Below are 19759 nucleotides of genomic sequence, written 5' to 3' on the forward strand. Positions count from 1 at the left end.
ACAATGGTATAAGCTTTGCTACTTGACAGGGGATTTGGTTTGATATTGTAACCCGCACTAAGCCTTTCTGATCAGACAGAAAAAAAGACCCAGTATGTAATCCTGAATAGGTGCATATCACTGGTTCTACGTGGACTAAAGACGAGCATTCTATCTTTAATGGTCACTGGGAATCTGGGCCTGAACATGGTGCAAATGGACACCGGTAGGTAAAACCCGACAATATAGCAACCCTGTGTTTATTTGCTATTCGTTTGTTTGTTTGATTGATTGATTGATTTTGCATTTCATTGCAAGGTCCCACAAAGTTACAACATCGTAAGATACAATTTAAAAAACCAAACCAGATAAAACCGTGACAGTTATAAAACAAGCAAAATTGCAAGTGGAACCAAACCATTAGCTGTCTTGCCTTGCTCTATCATTGCATTGTATGACATCTGTGGCTATGGCATAAGCAAGTAACAAATTCCATCAAGAGCATATTGCAAATGGGAGGGAAGCTCTTTTGCTGCAAATGCATAATTGAACTGTTATTTCAAAAGGCTGAATATACTTTAACTATAAGTGACAGGGATTAAGCTCAGTTGGTAAAGCATAAGACGCTTGATCTCAGGGTTGTGGGTACAAGCCCCACGTTGGGCAAAAGATTCATACATTGCAAGGGGTTGGACTAGATGGCCCTCACAGTCCCTTCCAACTCTACAATTCTAGGATTCTGTCATATAAATCCCCCTTTATGGATCACTGCCTTGCCGTGGCGAAGGGGCTTGAATAACTCAGAGAAGCTATGAGCTATGTTGTGCAGGGCCACCCAAGATGGACAGGTCATAGTAGAGAGTTTTGACCAAACGTGATCCACCTGGAGCAGGAACCAGCAAGCCACTCCAGTATCCCTGCCAAGAAAACTCCATGGACAAAGACAACAGGCATATAAAAGTTATGATGCTGGAAGATGAGCCCCTCAGGTCGGAAGGCGCTCAACATGCTACTGAGGAAGAGCAGAGGGCAAGTACAAGTAGATTTAGAACTGATGAAGCGGCTGGGCCAAACCCAAAAGGTCACTCAGTTGTGGATATGCCTGGAAGCGAAAGGAAAGTCCAATGCTGTAAAGAAGCTATCAGCATGAGTTTGACCAAACTGCGGGAGGCAGTGGAAGACAGGAGTGCCTGGCGTGCTCTGGTCCATGGGGTCACGAAGAGTCAGACACAACTAAACGACTAAACAATAACAATCATATAAATAATGCAGTCTACTACTGAGCTATGACCCAGGGTGCATGCTCTAAGAATGTTTTAAGGAAACATCTGAAAAGATTGTATATGACAGCCTTTTTTAACCTGGTGTTCCCCCGATGGTGTTGGGACTCCAGTTCCTATCCTCATTGACCTCTGGTCACCACCTTTAGAAGTTCAGGACATGGCAGCCCAAGAGAGGACATTCTTTGTGGCAGCCCCTTCCCCACAGAAGGCACCTTCACTATGCAGTTTCTGCCCTAAGATGAAGACACAGCTCTTTACCCAATCCTGTAAAAACTATATATTAGAGCCCACCATACTCACTGGACTGTAATTGATTTTAACCAACTGTATTTTTAAATTGTTGTAATTAGGCTGGGTTAGGGTTAGGATTAGTTTTCCATCATGATGACAGGTGGGAAAGAAATCTAAATAATCAACAATAACAACAAAATATCCCATTTACTTACTACATGGGAATTTAAAGATTATTATCTCGCCCACAAGAACAGGCTGCTAACAACAAGCTGTTGCACTTGTGGAGTAGCTATTCTACCCTAGGGACGGAAGTATCTGTCAATTTTGGTTCTATTTTTTTCAATTTTAAATTCAGTTTTCCACATTTTGCAGCAATTTGCATTAAAAAGTCCTCGTGAAAATTCACCAGCATTTCAGTGCGAATTGCTCTTAATAGTCATGTTTTGTAGACAGCTCTGACTAATGCACATGCTTTTGCAAATAATGTTCCATAACATAATGGACTTTTGTGTGTCATTTTCACCAATATATTCATTTTTATGGACGACTACCCTTAAGTTGGGGACGCAGGTGGCGCTGTGGGTTAAACCACAGAGCCTAGGACTTGCTGATCAGAAGGTCAGTGGTTCGAATCCCTGCAATGGGGTGAGCTCCTGTTGCTCGGTCCCTGCTCCTGCCAACCTAGCAGTTCGAAAGCACGTCAAAGTGCAAGTAGATAAATAGGTACCGCTCCAGCGGGAAGGTAAACGGCATTTCTGTGTGCTACTCTGGTTTGCCAGAAGCGGCTTAGTCATGCTGGCCACATAACCCGGAAGCTGTACGCCAGCTCCCTTGGCCAATAAAGCGAGATGAGCGCCGCAACCCCAGAGTCGGCCACGGCTGGACCTAATGGTCAGGGGTCCCTTTACCTTTACCTTTACCCTTAAGTTATGCACTTCTGTAAACAGTGAGTGGAGAACTGCATCGCAAAATTCAGATAAAGTGCAAATTTTGAAGGACAGCTGTGCTTCTGTTTCACATATTGTTTTGGGAAGTATGAATTTGACAGATTTGGCTTTTTATGTGTACTGAATCAAATTTCTCCATCAATCCTCCTATTGCTAGGCATGCAGATATTGTTCACACTGTATAGTGCTACCCAGCAGGACCTTTAGATCAGAAGGATTATGTTTTACACAAATAAAAGCAGATGATGATTATTATTTTAAGAATACCTGCAAGTTAAAACGAAGCATTAAATAAATTGCTTTAACAATCTATTTCATAAAGAATTCTACCACCTTTGCAATCCTGGCAACCGGCTCACTTAAATTTTTCTCAGATGCCCTTGAAAATCAGCACCTCACTGGATTTTGCAAGGTCAAAAGAAACAGTCAGCATTCTCATTTAGTTAATCCCGACCTCTCTTTGTGTATGTGACATGCCCTCTGCTCTTAAGCAGATTTAATCAGCACCAGAGCTCTTCCTCCACGCCCTGGTGCAACAGTCTCGGCATGCTCAACAGAAAGCTTCCAGACCCGAACTGCCTGGAAATGAATGCAAGGTTTGCTCACATTCATTTTCTTATTACTCTGACCTCCGATTCAAGGTTGCTAGTGTCTGGGGAGGAGAGAGGAGAGATTTTGTGTTTGGTTTGCTTATATTAACCAGTACCATGGGTTGCATCCAATACTAGTCCTACTCAGAGTAGACCCACTGAACTTAATACGCATGAATAACACAGACCCATTAATTTCAACTTAACAACCCTGTATTTATATAAATAAGAATGGAGACCAGGTCTAGCTTTGGCTGATTGGCATCCCATGCCCTTTTAAATGTGTTGTGGGAGGGGGAAGGATCTACGTGGGGCTACCTTTGAAGGTGACCCGGAAACTACAACTAATCCAGAATGCAGCAGCCAGACTGGTGACTGGGAGCGGCCGCCGAGACCATATAACACCGGTCTTGAAAGACCTACATTGGCTCCCAGTACGTTTCCGAGCACAATTCAAAATGTTGGTGCTGACCTTTAAAGCCCTAAACGGCCTCGGTCCTGTATACCTGAAGGAGCGTCTCCACCTCCATCGTTCTACCCAGACACTGAGCTCCAGCTCCGAGGGCCTTCTGGCGGTTCCCTCACTGCGAGAAGCCAAGTTACAGGGAACCAGGCAGAGGGCCTTCTCAGTAGTGGCACCTGCTCTGTGGAACGCCCTCCCACCAGATGTCAAAGAGAACAACAACTACCAGACTTTTAGAAGACATCTGAAGGCAGCCCTGTTTAGGGAAGCTTTTAATGTTTGATGTATCATAGTATTTTAATATTCTTTTGGAAGCAGCCCAGAGTGGCTGGGGAAACCCAGCCAGATGGGCGGGGTATAAATAATAAATTATTATTATTATTATTATTATTATTATTATTATTGATTTTGTACTTATTTTTATTATGTATTTTGTGTGTGTTTTTAATATTGTAATATTATATTGCAAACCACCCTAAGATCTACAGATGAAGGGTAGTATTTCAATTTAAATAAATAAATTGCTTTGCCCATAGGCTGAAAGGGAGGGTGTGTCAGAAGGAAAATGAATTTATATTGATTTATATATCCTAGCAATTTTGTCTCAATGAAACTTTTTTTTATGCAACTGTGTATTTTTGAAGTTTTTTGAAGTTGCCTGCTGCTGCTTCAGTTTTTTGTACCCCACTCAGAGATATTTTTTTTAATATACTAAGCAGTAAAGAAATTAAATAATCAATGAATCATCCTCAGTCACCCAAAAGTCTCTTGCCCAGTGTGTTTGGAGCTGCTTCCCAAGACACCTGTGGGACATTACATCTCTTACTTCCCTCATACCCCTTCTCAAAACCCAACATTTCTATGAAAAGTTAGCACCAGCCCTTAGTTCAGCCTTTCTCAACCTGTGGGTTCCCAGATGTTGTTGAACTCCAACTCCCATCACCCCTAGCTAGCAAGGCCAGAATTCAGGGATGATGGGAGTTGTAGTCCAACAACATATGGGGAGGGACCCACAGGTTGAGAACCGCTCCCTTAGTTCCTTCAATCTACTATAGGCTCGGATCACCTCCACAAACAGTAATATAACATCATCTAACATTGTCATCGTCTAACATTGTGTATGCCATCAAATGCCAACAGTGTCCTTCAGCTTTCTATATTGGACAAACAGGCCAAACCTTACGCCAAAGAATAAACGGACATAAATCTGACATCAAGAATCACAAAACAGAGAAACCAGTAGGAGAACACTTCAATCCCCCAGGACATTCTATACAAGATCTCAAAGTAGCTGTTTTACTACAAAGGAATTTCAGAAATAGACTGGAAAGAGAAGCTGCTGAATTGCAATTCATTACCAAACTTAAAACCATGGAGAGACCTGGTATGAACAAAGACATTGGATTATCTCATTATACATGACTAAGCCATTTCTCACCTTCTCACCCCTTGCCTTTTCCTATAAGACCTATTACAGTCGTTAGGAGTCGTCTACAGGCTCATCTCAGCTATCTGCCAATCTCCCATTCCCACCACCCTTCTGAGTAATACCCCTCCCCACCTTCTCACTATATAGAAGGGTCTGGCAACTTCTGTTTCAGTGTATCTGAAGAAGTGTGCATGCACACGAAAGCTCATACCAAGAACTAACTTAGTTGGTCTTTAAGGTGCTACTGGAAGGAATTTTTTTTATTTTGACTATGGCAGACCAACACGGCTACCTATCTGTAACAGTAATATAACAGTCATGGTTTCTCTCCCAAGAATCCTGGTAACTAGTTTGTCAAGGGCGCAGGCAACTGTAGCTGTGTGAGGGGTCTCCCAACAACTCTCAGCTCCCTTAACCAACTATAGTTCCCGGGACACTTCTGACAAAACCATAACCATTAAAAGTGATATAACAGAGCTTTAAATGTATGGTGCAGATGAGGCCAAAGTCACTGGGTGATTCCATCAGTCCAGGCAGGAACAGAAACAAGCATATATTGCTTCTCTATCTAATCCCTCCCAATATTTCCTTTGTGCTGAATTTCAGGTTGTAAACTCTTTAGGGCAAGGACTCTGCAAAGCACTACACACAGTGGCAGAGGTGGTTTGTTTGTTTGTTTGCTTTTGTTTTTTGCAAAAAAAATAAAATCACCCCAGAAATCTGCCTCTGTGTGATCTGTGTAAGGTCATGAGTTTAGACAAGAGCTGGGAGCTGAGCGGTGGGAGAAATAGCAAGGTGGTATGAAGGCAGACTGCTGGAGACTATGGAGTGTGTGACGTACATGGGTGCATCACCGAGCCGCCACCGTAGTGGCAAGATCAAACACAAGAAAAGGTTCCCATCCCTTTTGCACATTTGTGACATTTGTGCATTTTGCACGATTTGTGCATTTTTTTTCGCCCTTCCTCCCTGCCTCACCCTCACTCTGGATGCTTCTGAGTACTTACTGTACGTCATGTAAAATGTATTAGTTTCCAATGTGGCTATTGTAGTAAAATGATTTTTTTTTGGGGGGGGGAGGGTTGGGGCAGAGATACAGCTCATGCCAAGGGCTGCCAAGGGCTGCCAAGGGCACAACAGTCTCTCCAGTTATGGCTCTGACACCATACAAGTATGCAAGCTGACCAGCTTACATTGGGCCAGTCACAGACCTTCAGACTAATCTCCCTCACAGGGTTGCTGTGAGGATAAAATGGCAATGGAGAGAAGCATCCTTGAACTTCTTGGAGCAAAAGTGGAACATAAAGAATAATAAGTAAACAGCCTCAATGGGGCTTACATCCAAGTAAAGTTTGACCAGGGATTCCAGCCTCTGCTATGAAGATATGCGACACAGAATCTGATTTATTTTTCGTTCCAGGTATGAGAACCAGGCTATTCATCAAGAAAGAAGCAGCTTAGGAAATTCTCACGGACTGTAGTGGTTCAAGTGTTGGATTGGAGCCAACAAGCTCTAGTGAGAATTGAAATACAGCACAGCTGCCATCCTATTTACCTGGGAGTAAGCCTCAATGGCCACCTCACAAGAAGAGAAGACTCCCTGGAAAAGACCCTGATGTTGAGAAAGATGGAGGGCACAAGGAGAAGGGGACGACAGAGGACGAGATGGTTGGACGGTGTTCTCGAAGCTACAAACATGAGTCTGACCAAACTGCGGGAGGCAGTGGAAGACAGGAGTGCCTGGCGTGCTCTGGTCCATGGGGTCACGAAGAGTCGGACACGACTAAACGACTAAATAACAACAACAAAGCCTCAATGGACCCAATGGCTTACTTCAAAATAGACATATATAGGTCTACACTGTGAAGCAATTTGAACTCTGATGCACTTTCTTAGCCTTGCCCACCTTGCAGGTTGATGCAAGGATAAAATGGTTGGGTGGGGGAACAAGGAGTGGTTTTATTATTATTATTACAATAAAATGTAACAATAAAGAAATATAGTGAGGTACTTATGGAGGCATACATTGTTCTCCACTTTCCATCCTCACAAGAACCCAACAAATTAGTTACAGATAGGTAGCCGTGTTGGTCTGCCATAGTCAAAATAAAAAAATTCCTTCCAGTAGCACCTTAAAGACCAACTAAGTTAGTTCTTGGTATGAGCTTTCGTGTGCATGGTATCTGAAGAAGTGTGCATGCACACGAAAGCTCATACCAAGAACTAACTTAGTTGGTCTTTAAGGTGCTACTGGAAGGAATTTTTTTATTCCAACAAATTAGGTTAGGCTCTGAGACTATGAATGCCTCATGATTTCCCAGTGAGCTTCATGGCTGAGCAGGGTTTGAATCGCACGGCCTCCCAGATCCCAATCCAACAGACTAACTACTATATCACATTGGCCCAGGGTGAAATCAACAACTTCCTTGCTATCCACGAAAGCAGGCTGTGTTTCATAATATGTCCCAGGGAAAGCAGGAAGAAGAGATTATTCACAGGCTTACCTGCTTGAATTGTGCAATGGTTTGTTTGTTTTTAAGTGTCAATTGACCATATGAATAGCAGAACATGTGATTGCCTGGGATCTGCTAATTATCTCAGTGATTTCAATTGGGAGCAGACAACATAATGGCCCCAAAAAATGAACACTTTTGCGTATATAATTTAATAAGTAATAAAACTATCTCCTGCCCAAATCCTTTATGGATTGGCAATTTGTAACCTGTCAATCTCCCCGTGGCTGCTAGATAATGAAAGTCAACAATGGTTCCTTTCTTCAAACAGAAGCACAAATCCAGTAACTGTTTCAGCAAAGGCACTTTTCCTGCTCTCAACATGAGAACACTGTCAGAGTTAAGGCAGAAATCCTAAACACACGTTCTAGACACAGAACAGCTTATTTCTGAGGAAACATGCATAGGATATCATGGTAAGATCTGGGAGCCGAGTTCAAATCTCTCTTCAGCCACGAAATCACTAGGTGGCCCTCATGCCAGTCACTATTCTCTCAGGTTCAGACACTTTTTCCCCATCCTGAAATCTGAAGGGAACAACATTGGCTGAAATTGCAGGGCTGATGCAAGAACGATAACAAAAGTGCTTCAGAACCCTGAAGTGCACAGCTATGGATGGTGTGAGAACATTCAATTCTGCAATGCTTCTAAAGCAAAGCAGGTACTATATATATATATATCCAACAAGTGCCTTGATAGAACATGAAAGTAGAGTCCTACTGGATCAGACCAGCATATTGTATTCCAGAGTGGCTAGCTAGATACCTTCAGGGACCCCACAAACAGAGCCCTTAAGGCAAAATCTCTTTCACATCCCTCTCTTTCACCCCTCGGAGCACACAACTGGCATACCATACAGGGGCACAATGCATATGTGCAAGTGCCAGGGGCCTCAGGCCTAGTTGTCAAGCATAGCCCTTCATCAGGGGCATAGGAGTTGGCCAGGTTGACTTGTGCCAACAATGCAGACCAGCGGGGGGGGGGGGGGGGCAAAAAATTGTGCTTCTCCACCTTGGCTTGGAGTGTCTAGGAGCCCGCCTGCTCACTCCCTTGGCTGCTGCTCCAATTCTTTGGGTGGCTGGTTGAAGGGATGTGGGGAGAGGCACTGAAAATATTGTTTGCTGTTTTGCTGCAGCAGACTAACAGAAGTCGAGCACACTGTGACTCTGACCTCATCTGCACTTTCCATTTCAAGTCTTATACCACTTATATACCACCTGACAAAGAATTCTGGGAACTGTAGGTTGTTAACGGTGCCAAGAGTTATTCGGAGAACCCCATTCCCCTCACAGAGTTACAGTTCCCAAAGTATTTTAACAACCAATCCTTCTTTTTAAGGATCATGGAGATGTCCTTGCAAAGGTTGCAAGGGACATGGGGACACCAATTCAGCTCCTTCCCAAATGCTCTCTCCTTCATGCCTCTTTATCTGGCCTTAGAAACTCTCTCCAGGACACATCCCACCCCCAGCCAAACCCTCCTTCAAGAGGCCATGTCCTTCACCCGCCTTAATTCATGTGCTTTGAATGGGAGTGTGTGTTGCCAAGTTGGAAAGTATCCTTGAATTCTGATCACAACTCTTGCTTGCCTGGATGGTAGATGGAGCAAGACGTGTGAGGATGCTTAGAAACAATTCTACTGTACCAACACAATGTTTATATTAATCACTCCACCTCCTTCGGCCTCTGGCCCTGCTCTCTACTGGCATGTGGCTCCAAAAGCTTGCCCAGCAAAGAGTGCAGCCACTGGACTCGGAAAGGTTCTGGAACAGAGGTTCCAGATAGCCTCTGAAGAACCTTGATAAAGTTGATAAAGATGTGATCCTATGCAATTAAGGCTGCTTCTGTACTATACACTTAAAAGCAGTACCATGCCAGTTCAAACATTCCTGGCTTTCCCCAAAGAATCCTGGGAGCTGTCATTATTTAAGGTGCTGAGAGTTGTTAAAGGGACCCCTGACCATCGTGACCGACTCTGGGGTTGTGCGCTCGTCTTGCTCTATAGGCCGAGGGAGCCGGTGTTTGTCCGCAGACAGCTTCCGAGTCATGTGGCCAGCATGACTAAGCCGCTTCTGGTGAACCAGAGCAGCACACGAAAACACCGTTTACCTTCCCACCGGAATGGTACCTATTTATCTACTTGCACTTTGAGGTGCTTTCGAACTGCTGGGTTGGCAGGAGCAGGGACTGAGCAATGGGAGCTCACCCCGTCGCGGGGATTTGAACTGCCGACCTTCTGATCGGCAAGTCCTAGGCTCTGTGGTTTAACCCACAGCACCACCCGCATCCCTGAGAGTTGTTGGGATATCCCTATTAGCCTCACAGAGCTACTATTCCTGGAGCTCCTTAAAAAGAAGGATTGGTTGTTAAAACACTTTGGGAACTGTAACTCTGCCAGGGGAATGGGGGTCTCCAAATAACTCTTGGCACCACTAACAACCTACAGTTCCCAGAATTCTTTGTCAGGTGTCAAGGAGGAGCCATGGCTGTTTAAAGTGGTATAAATAAAAAAAATCCTTCCAGTAGCACCTTAAAGACCAACCCTTAGTTGGTCTTTAAGGTGCTACTGGAAGGAATTTTTTTATTTTGACTATGGCAGACCAACACGGCTACCTATCTGTAAAGTGGTATAAGATTGCTTGAAATGGAAAGGGCAGATGAGGTCAGAGTCACAGTGTGCTCGACTTTTGTTAGTCTGCTGCTGCGAAACAGCAAACTATATTTTCATTTCATTTCACTTTTAATTTGTATCCCGCCTTTCTATATTACTATACACAAGGCAGTTTACAAGCTGAAGAAACAACAAAATAGACAGCAAATATCACACACCTGATAACAATCTGATCCAATACAGTAAAACTTAATAAAAATTTAACTTTTAAATAAACAACTTGTATCAAAGAAAGCAATATTCAGCAATCCATTAGAATAGTAAACAGTAAAATAAAATATCAGCAAACTATAAACAGTATACAATTACAAAAAATAATTGCTAAACTATAATCAATAAAAATAACAACCAGTCGCAATGCATGGAAAACCATCTAAAAGGATCAAATTGAGAAACGGAGACACAAAATTTATAAAATCATTTTTTAAAAAATATCCCTGAACTCTGCTTCTCTTTTCACAACTGTTTCTGCTGTTCTCAGAGTCATGGTCTGGGAAAGACTCCTAGGGCTGGAGGGTGGGGCAAAACAGGTGGGAAAATCCACTGCCTGATGGCCAGCAAAGTCTCTCTCCTCTCACAGTTCTTCATTTGGAAACATCTCTCTTATGAAAACTCCTAGGGCCAAATTTCTTCCAGTTCAGTCTAACTGATGTACAGAATTTCTTCATTTTCACAAGACAAGTCGAAAGCATTCAACCTGGGTGTAGGTTTTCACAGACTATCCCAATGGAAGTTACTGCCGCTGACCTGTCCAATGCATTCATTCAGTGGTGCTCACTCCCTAGCCTCTTTCATAAGTTGGGCCAACCACCTTTTACAGCTGCCTAAGCTAGCTGCCATCACATCATCTATAAACCCATCACAAATGACTTTCATCTGCCCAGATCTACTGCCAATCAATTTGGACAACCACTCGACATTCTAGTATCATGAGGGAGGGGTGGAATGTCTCTCTATCCACTTTCCCCAAGAAGAAGAAGAAGAGTTTGGATTTGATATCCCGCCTTTCACTCCCCTTCAGGAGTCTCAAAGCGGCTAACATTCTCCTTTCCCTTCCTCCCCCACAACAAACACTCTGTGAGGTGAGTGGGGCTGAGAGACTTCAAAGAAGTGTGACTGGCCCAAGGTCACCCAGCAGCTGCATGTGGAGGAGCGGAGACGCGAACCCGGTTCCCCAGATTACGAGACTACCGCTCTTAACCACTACACCACACTGGAGACGCATCATTTTATAAGCCTCTACATGTCTTTCTGTGCAATGCAATCCTAAACTCATCTACACAGAAGTACAACTCACTGAGTCCCATTGTTATGATATCCTTATCAGTATGCACTGAGCTGCAGTTTTTGCAGTGGAATCGACTGGGGGTGTGTGTGGAATAATATCTACTGAGTTCAATGGGAATTTCTCCAAGGGAAAAGGATTGTAGCAACCTAACCAGTGGCGTAGCGTGGGGGGTGCAGGGGGGCCCGGCCGCACCGGGCGCAACATCTGGGGGTTATGGTTAGGGGGCGCAAATCCACGGGTTAGGGGGCGCAAATCCACGGGTTAGGGGGCGCAAATCCACGGGTTAGGGGGCGCAAATTACTTGCCTTGCCCCGGGTGCTGACAGCCCACGCTATGCCACTGAACCTAACATATACATAAATATGTCTGCAATGACTGGATTTAAGTAAAACGAATACTTTCTTTAAAATGCAGTTTATAACACAAGTACTAAGCACTGTTAGTTGACAAGTCTAAACATTTTGATCAGCTGCAGCTACACCACATTCTCGAAAGATGTACAGAATTTGCTGACTGAATTTTCGTATTTTAAAAAGAGAGAGAGAGAGCAAACAGAAATAAAAGCTAGAAAAGTCCATTTTGCATTTAAAGCTGGAAATTCGGAAATCAAAAGGTCATTCAGGCTGGATTGTCGTATGCATTTATGTCCCAGTTTCTCTCCTAATCAAAATCCACTTGAAAAAGAATCCGTGTTATTGTTACATTCAAGCAGTACGAATGCAGGGCCCAGACAGACACCAAAAGAAGATCAATAGCAAGTCAACCAAACGCTGTGATTTTAATGTAAGAATGGCAGTGAAAATGGAAACCACCAAAATGCATACGATTTCTAACCAGTTTTAAGCGGTACTCAGCTTGGACGGTTAAGAAATCAGAGGATTTAGATAACCAGTAAAGGGCGATAGTAGGGGAGGTGTTAGAGAACAGCCACCACAAAAGAATCAAAGTGTGCATACATGCAAGCTTTGAAAAAAATAAAATAAAAGAAGCTTTAACTCCTGTGAAATACTTCAAAAGGTATGGCGAACACCCAAAAGACTAAACACATTCATTATGGCATCAGCATTCATGGACTAGAATCTACTTCACCAACCCTACAGAAAGGCTTCTGCCAACATAAATCGCTTGGGTCTTTAAGGTGCTACAACAAAAATGAACAAAATCACCCCTCTGTGAATTGTAATGTATTTATTTCCCATGTTAAAGGCAACCTCCAGCGGTGTTATCCTCCCACCGCCATTCTCTGTATAAAGTTAGCAGCTCACTTGCAGCCACACACACCCACAAGCTAAATTTCCCCTTTGAAATCAAGCTGGGACTTTCAACAGAGATGTTCTGATGTACTGCATCTCCCTAGGGAGAAAGGCCGGCTTAGGAACTCTCCGCCTCAGTAGACCAGAGAGCTTAGCAACTCCATCCACAACTGTCAAACTCAAAAAATATATATGTCCCAGAAGGGCCGTTTGGTTGGATTGGAAGTCCTGTGGCAGTCACAGACACTGTCACTTTGTGCAGACATGCTGGGTTGCGTAATCATTTCTGCAATATTTTGGTCCAATACCATGTTCGGCTGAATACAAAGGCAAGGTAACAGGCAATAGAATTGTGGGTTAGCAGCAAGGGAACACTGTCCAATGGGTGTTCTGTCACACCCTATTTGGAATGGTTGAACATGTGATGCAAAGGCAGTATTGATTATGTCTGAACTACGAGCTTCTCTCCCTTTAAGCTTTGGGGGATGGGGGCAGCCAGGGGAGGGAAGAGACCTTTAACAGCCCATCTCCAGGGTTCTTTGAAGGGATGGGGAATGTGAGAAGTGAAAACCACCAGAGGAGGTGGGGAAGGGGGGGTGTTGGCGTGCAGGAAGAAGAGAGAATAAGAATTCTTCAGCCTATCAACCATAGAGCTGCCGAGTACCCAGCTGGGAGAGTAATTGGAAAGTGGAAACATCCTTAAAAAAATTGCAAGAAAGGAGGAAGAAAGCACAGAAGATTTATTAGAAGGAACTGCCAGGCTGAAAACAGTGCACAGACATGGGAGCCAGAAATACAGCATCAAGGAGGGTGGAGTTTTTTTGTAATTAGAGATGCTAAAAAATGTGCAAAAACAAAAATAAAAACAAAAAACCCCACCTCGCCCCCCACAAGCAGAGACACTTCGTTTTCTTCCCTCCCCACTTAAAAATAAGCTGGAAGTTTCCCCACTATGAGTCAATTACTAGCAGATATTATTATGGTATATACTATGCAACGTGTTCTATATGCAGCGTCCTATAGTTTCCAGATGCAGCGGAGAGGAAGGGAAGGTTGAGAAGCCACAGCGACCCCCCCATCCCTCCCTCTCCACGCAAGATGCACAAATCATGGCTGGTAAAGTCTGGAAAGGAGACAAAACGTCTCCCAACAGCTTCTTGGAAGGGCAAGAACAACACGGCTGCGAAAAGAGAGAGTGAAACAATCACAAAGGAGAAAAGAAATGGGGCGGGGGCGAGGGGGGGTCGCGCTGAGGAAAGAACCGAGGGATTTTTTTTGGGGGGTCGTCTTATTAAAATCGCGCGTGGGTTGTTCAGTTTTGCGACAAATGGGACCGAAGCTTACGCGGGAGCCAGCCCCGTTGGACTTACTTCCGAGTAGACCCGGGCGAGCTCGTCTGGATATGGAGACGCCGCCCAGCCCGAGTCCGGCGTAAAAACACTTTGGCCCTCTTCGAAGAGGGCGGCTGCGTCGCGTTTAGAGAAGACACCCCCTCCCCCGCCGGCCCCTGTCCAAACGCTTCTAGCGAGCATTCCCACGTAAGAATAGACCCAGGTGCCAACCCGCCGCCGGCCACACCCACAGCGCTGCCTCACCGGCTGGCCAAGTCCGCCTGGAAGCCCCGACGGCAGCGAGGGAAGGGAAGCAGCGGCAGCCGCGACGGGGAGCCGGCCTCGCTCTCGCTCCGCTCCCCGCGTCTTTAGGTCGTTTTCCCCGACCGCCCGGCGAGGTCTGTCTCCGCTGGCGGCGAAGAGGCTCTCCGCCCGCGCCAAACTCCCCTCGCGGTTTCACTTCAGCCGAGCCCGCCTCCTCGGCCCTCCCACAGCCATTCGCGGCTGCCTGGCGGCTCCCGACGAGGAGGGAGGCAGGCAGGCGAGCGGGCGGGCGCGCGCGCGGGCAGGAGACCCCAACCTCTCATGCGCTTTCCCTCGCCTGCCCGCCCGCGCGCTCCTAAGGTTGCGCGAGTTAGGCGCGCGTCAAGCTCTGGACGCCGGTGGACTCGATTCGGATCCGGCTGCGAAACGTGCGCGAGAGAGACACCCACACACAAACATACGCAGTGAGGGGCGATTTAAGGTCCTCTTACTACAGCTGTGTTGGACGCGTGGCCCTCCAGACATCGGAATGCTGCAATATGCTGAGCATTGGTCATAAAACGTAACCCTAGAATTGTAAGGTTGGAAGGGATCTCGAGGACCACCAATCCAGTGGTCCCCAACCTTTTTTGGCCATGCTCCACCTAGTAAAGGTAAAGGGACCCCTGACCATTAGGTCCAGTTGTGGCCGACTCTGGGGTTGTGGCGCTCATCTCGCTTTACTGGCCAAGGGAGCCGCCGTACAGCTTCCGGGTCATGTGGCCAGTATGACAAAGCCGCCTCTGGCGAAGCAGAGCAGTGCATGGAAGCGCCGTTTACCTTCCCACCGGAGCGGTACCTATTCATCTACTTGCACTTTGAGGTGCTTTCGAACTGCTAGGTTGGCAGGAGCAGGGACCGAGCAATGGGAGCTCACCCCGTCACAAGGATTTGAACCGCCGACCTTCTGATCAGCAAGTCCTAGGCTCTGTGGTTTAACCCACAGCGCCACCCACGTCCCTATTATGCTCCACCTAAGCATCTCTAAAATCCTGATTTCCCACCCCCACCCCCATATCATTCTTATTATTCAAAAAGTGAACTCTTATTCCTGTGAAGGAAGCCTAAAAGGCCAGTACAAGCTTCCAAATTGCTCCCTTTAAAAATCAAATCCCCCCCCCCCGTGGGGTGTGTGCCCCACATTCAGAACCACGGATCTAGTCCAACCCCCTGCAATGCGGGAATATGTAGCTGTCCCGTATGGGGATCGAACCTGCAACCTTGGCATCATCAGCACCATGAGCTGTCCAAGGGTCCATCTAGGCAGGAATCTCTCTCACCTGGGAGCTCCTGTGTGCAAAACAGAAGCTCTAACCCCGAGCCAAGTCCCTTCAAAGTGAACTGACTTAATTTGTGCCTCCCAGGCTGACGCTTGTGAGGTGGGTGCTTTGCCAGTGAGCCATGACTCGTTCCTATGTCTACCACCATCGTTGGCCATTGGCTATGTTGGCTGGGGCTGATGGGACCCAGCCATGGGCAAAGTTAGGGGTGCCTACAGGCAGAAAAGGAGAGGAGGACCAGCCCACCTATGAGGCAAGGTGAGACAACTGCTTCAGGCAGCAGGATCCACAGGGGCTTCACTGTGGGTCCCAATGTAGATCTTTATTCCATCCTTGTTGCCAATTTTCACTCTTCAGATCTTCACCCTTGCGGGGAGCTGGGATGCCATTTTGTGGTTCGCCTCAGGTTGCCAAAATGTCTTGGGCCAGCCCTGAAGAAGAGACAATCAAGCCTTTGGAAATCCATGGGCTTACAATGCAATGCTGCTCATGCCTACTCAGAAGTAAGTCCCTTTGGTGTTTAAATGGCTCCCCCTCCAAAAATGAAAAAGAAAAGGTGTGTCTAGTAGATTGCCGTCTTAAAACCTGTGGACTTCAGAGAACTTGACTCATACAAAACAAAAGGATTTTTGCATGAACATCACAAGTATAAATCGAGCCTGATGAAAAATCCACGGGCTGTCATCTTCTTTCAAGATCGTACTTCTGGGTTCTAGATGGGCCTTCCAGGCTGTTAAATCATCTTGTGTTTTGCCACAAACAAGTATTCAGATTCTCGACAGAAATGGATGCGTCTGAGCTAAATGGAGCTCAATGCTGCCCGTTATTTCATTAAGAATTTTTACTTGCAAACATAACAAAGAGAAATGGATGGAGAGATAAAGGCATTGCTAGCTGGCAATAACAGCAAGAAGATGCTATCATTCCTAATTTAAATGTCTAGATTAATAGATGCAGTCCGTATGTCTAATGATGATGGTTATCAGAAGTCTTCAGACCACTGGAGATGCAGGGATTGAACCTGGGACCTTCTGCATCCAAGGCAGAAGCTCTGCCACTGAGCCACAGCCCTCCCCCAGAGAAGCCCACAGGTTCCTCTTCAGGAGCCTGCAAATTCAGCCTGCATTGGCATGCCATAGTGTGGCTTACCTTGTCTTCATATCAAAGTGGCATCTATTTCCTATTGAACTGCGCTATCTTCCCCTTAGATCCGTGGGGAACCTTTATCTCCTTGTTCTCTCTTTACCTTTAATTTCTTTTCTAATCTTCTAGAAGCCTTTGTCCTCCAGATGTTCTTCTGAGAAGCACCACATGCCCTAGGATCCCTTCAACCGCTCCTTCCTCCTTCCTGTGCCCCCCCAGAGTTTAATCTCACCTATTGTTTGCTTTCCTTGCCCTCCTCTCCTCATATACTAGGGTGTGTTGAGGGTTTTTTGTTTGCTTCTTCAAATCCTTGCGGTTCCCCTGAGCCTCCTCCCCTTCCTTTGTCTTTTCCAGTCCTCCTGTGTCTCTTTTGCCCTCCCTGTAATGCAATCCAATTCACTCTGCTTTTTTATTCATCTGAGGCTTAGGGACACCATCCATAATGAGGGTGCATTGACTTACTGCCTCCTCCCCATCTCTGGATATTCAACAGCCTCTTGACTCCAAGCAACTCTCCCTCCCCACCCCCTTTCCCCCAGTTCCCATCCCCAGCTGACACTGCAAATGCTCTTCAGCAATCAATAAAGAAGTGGTTTGCCTTAGCTGTGGGGGAAAGGTATCAAGCAGAGATTTTCCTCTTTAAAAATGAATTGTTTTGCTCGCTTCGCTCTGTGCTGTGCTAAGCTTCCTGTTCAGTTCAAACTTGGGAGGCTTCCCTTTTCTCCCCACCCCCTTCCTTGTTCTCATGGGCAAATGTGGGGGGGGGGACAGAATGACAGATTCCAGCTGGATCTGTGTTTTGGTGTGTAAAATGTATTACTCTATTGCAAAGTACAAAGGCAATTGGGACTCAAGGCTGCTGGGTTACAGCTGCTTTGTAATATGCAGTGCCAGAAAATCCACATGTGGGTTCAGAAGCGGTAGATGATAAGATCTGGATTGAAAGCAGCGTTTGTGGACAGAGGAAGCAAGGGGGAGAGGGGTGTTGTATTTTCCAGGTTTGTGGAGAGCACAAAAGTCCAAGGAGAGGGGTAAGATTCATAGCACAAAGTTCCAAAGTCTGTTTCTTAGACATGTTCAAAACTAACACGGCAAAGTAAGGTAAAGGTAAAGGGACCCCTGACCATTAGGTCCAGTCATGACTGACTCTGGGGTTGCAGCGCTCATCTCGCTTTACTGGCCGAGGGAGCTGGCGTACAGCTTCCAGGTCATGTGGCCAGCATGACTAAGCCGCTTCTGGCGAACCAGAGCAGCACACGGAAATGCCGCTTACCTTCCCGCCGGAGTGGTACCTATTTATCTACTTGCACTTTGACGTGCTTTTGAACTGCTAGGTTGGCAGGAGCTGGGACGGAGCGATGGGAGCTCACCCCGTCACAGGGATTCAAACCGCCGACCTTCTGATCGGTAAGTCCTAGGCTCTGTGGTTTAACCCACAGCGCCACCCGCGTCCCAACACAGCAAAGTAGAGATGGTATTTCAAGAGCACTTGAAATGATTCTCCCCCACCCTGTCTTAATCACCAGAGGTGCATTGGGTCCTGAGGAATAATCACATTTTTCTTTAGCAACACAAGAAGCCAGCTTATACTGAATCAGACTATTGGTCTCTCTACCTCAGCACACTAACTGGCTGAGGCTCTTCAGGGTTCCAGGCAGGAGTTTATTCAAGCCCTGCCTGGAGATGCCAAGGATTGAATTTTGGGCCTTCTGCATCCAAGGCATATGTCCTACCACTGAACCACAGCCCTTATTTATTTAGATGCCACTTGCTGCCAAAATACCCTTCTAAGCAGTTTACAAGTATAAAAACCAGTTACATAGTCATTCACATATAAACAACCACAATTAAAATGCGTAATAAAAGAATACCAGTCTGAGATGTGGGAATATTGGGTGGGTGGGTGGGTGGGTGAGAGAGAGAGAGAGAGAGAGAGAGAGAGAGAGAGAGAGAGAGAGAGAGAGAGAGAGAACAATGGTGGAAAGCCACAGTTGTTGAATTTCTGAAAGGCTAGACTAGTTGTGACACTCTGGTGTTCTGTATCAGGCTATTACTGAGCTGGCCCCTATTCTAATCCCCCATTGGTCCTAAAGGTCATTGGGCCAGTCATGAACTCCCAGCCTAACCTTCCCCATCAGGTTGTTACAATGATAAAATATGGGTGGTTACTTATGTATGCTGCCTCGAGCTCCTTGGAAGAAAGGCAAGCAGCTAAAAACTCAGCAATTACTGTTGATTAGAACCCAGGTCATTAAAAATTCTCAACTTGGTACCTAAAGTGCTATAGTCAAACCTCGGTTCCCAAACACCATTTTGGAACATTTCGGCTTCCGAACACCAAAAACCTGGAAGTACCGTAAGTGTTCTGGTTTTTGAACGTTTTTCGGAACTTGAACGGCTTCCAAGTCGCATTTCTCCTTTCCCCCCATTGAAATTGCAGGCAGCCCTTTGATTTTCGGTTTTCGAATATTTCAGAAGTCGAACGGTCTTCTGGAATGGATTACGTTCAAAAACCAAGGTTCCACTGTATATGGATTGTGCTCAGTAGTTGCCTTAGAGAAAGTATTGGTTTCTACTTGATGGATACATCAGATAATGTGGTTGAGTGATTCCCAGAGAAGGTCACCTGATGGGAGATCTCATGGTATGGGCAGCTTTGCATGGGATGGCAGTCTTAATTGGAAGGGCCATCAGCATTGGTGGTGTGCTGGTCCCGGGGGGGGGGGGTGAAGGTACTATTACCGTCGCCAAAGTTCAGTCCAGAGTCACTAGCAGGGTAGACGATCACTAGATGAGACGCGAGGTCCGAAACAGGGAGCCGGGCGGGGGAACAGGAACACCGGAGAGTCAGAAGCAGGAAGCCGGGCGAGGAACAGGCACACTGGGAGTGCAGATCTAGGTCTGAGTAAAGCAGGTACTCCACAACGACGTTGCTCCCGCAACCTGGGACCAGGCTGCCTGACCTTTATCTTCTTCTAAGGCCGGGGGTGGTCCCGGCCCCCAGGAGCCCCACCTCTCCTGGCCTTAAGGCGAGCACTCCTCCTGGGAGAAAC

At 46.0% G+C, this 19759-nt stretch overlaps 1 protein-coding gene across 2 annotated transcripts in view; it reads right to left on the reverse strand.

Annotated features, from left to right (window-relative positions):
* SEMA6D (semaphorin 6D) overlaps positions 1 to 14484 on the reverse strand; it is a 441595-nt gene extending 427111 nt beyond the window's left edge. For both annotated transcript variants that reach the window (XM_083475634.1, XM_083475637.1), the window contains exon 1: positions 14245 to 14484. The gene's annotated coding sequence lies outside the window, so the exon portion shown is untranslated. The remainder of the gene's footprint in view (positions 1 to 14244) is intronic.
* Between the last annotated feature and the right edge of the window lie 5275 nt (positions 14485 to 19759).

This window comes from Podarcis liolepis (assembly GCF_965112155.1).
Source record: "Podarcis liolepis genome assembly, chromosome: 14".
Taxonomy (NCBI): Eukaryota; Metazoa; Chordata; class Lepidosauria; order Squamata; family Lacertidae; genus Podarcis; species Podarcis liolepis.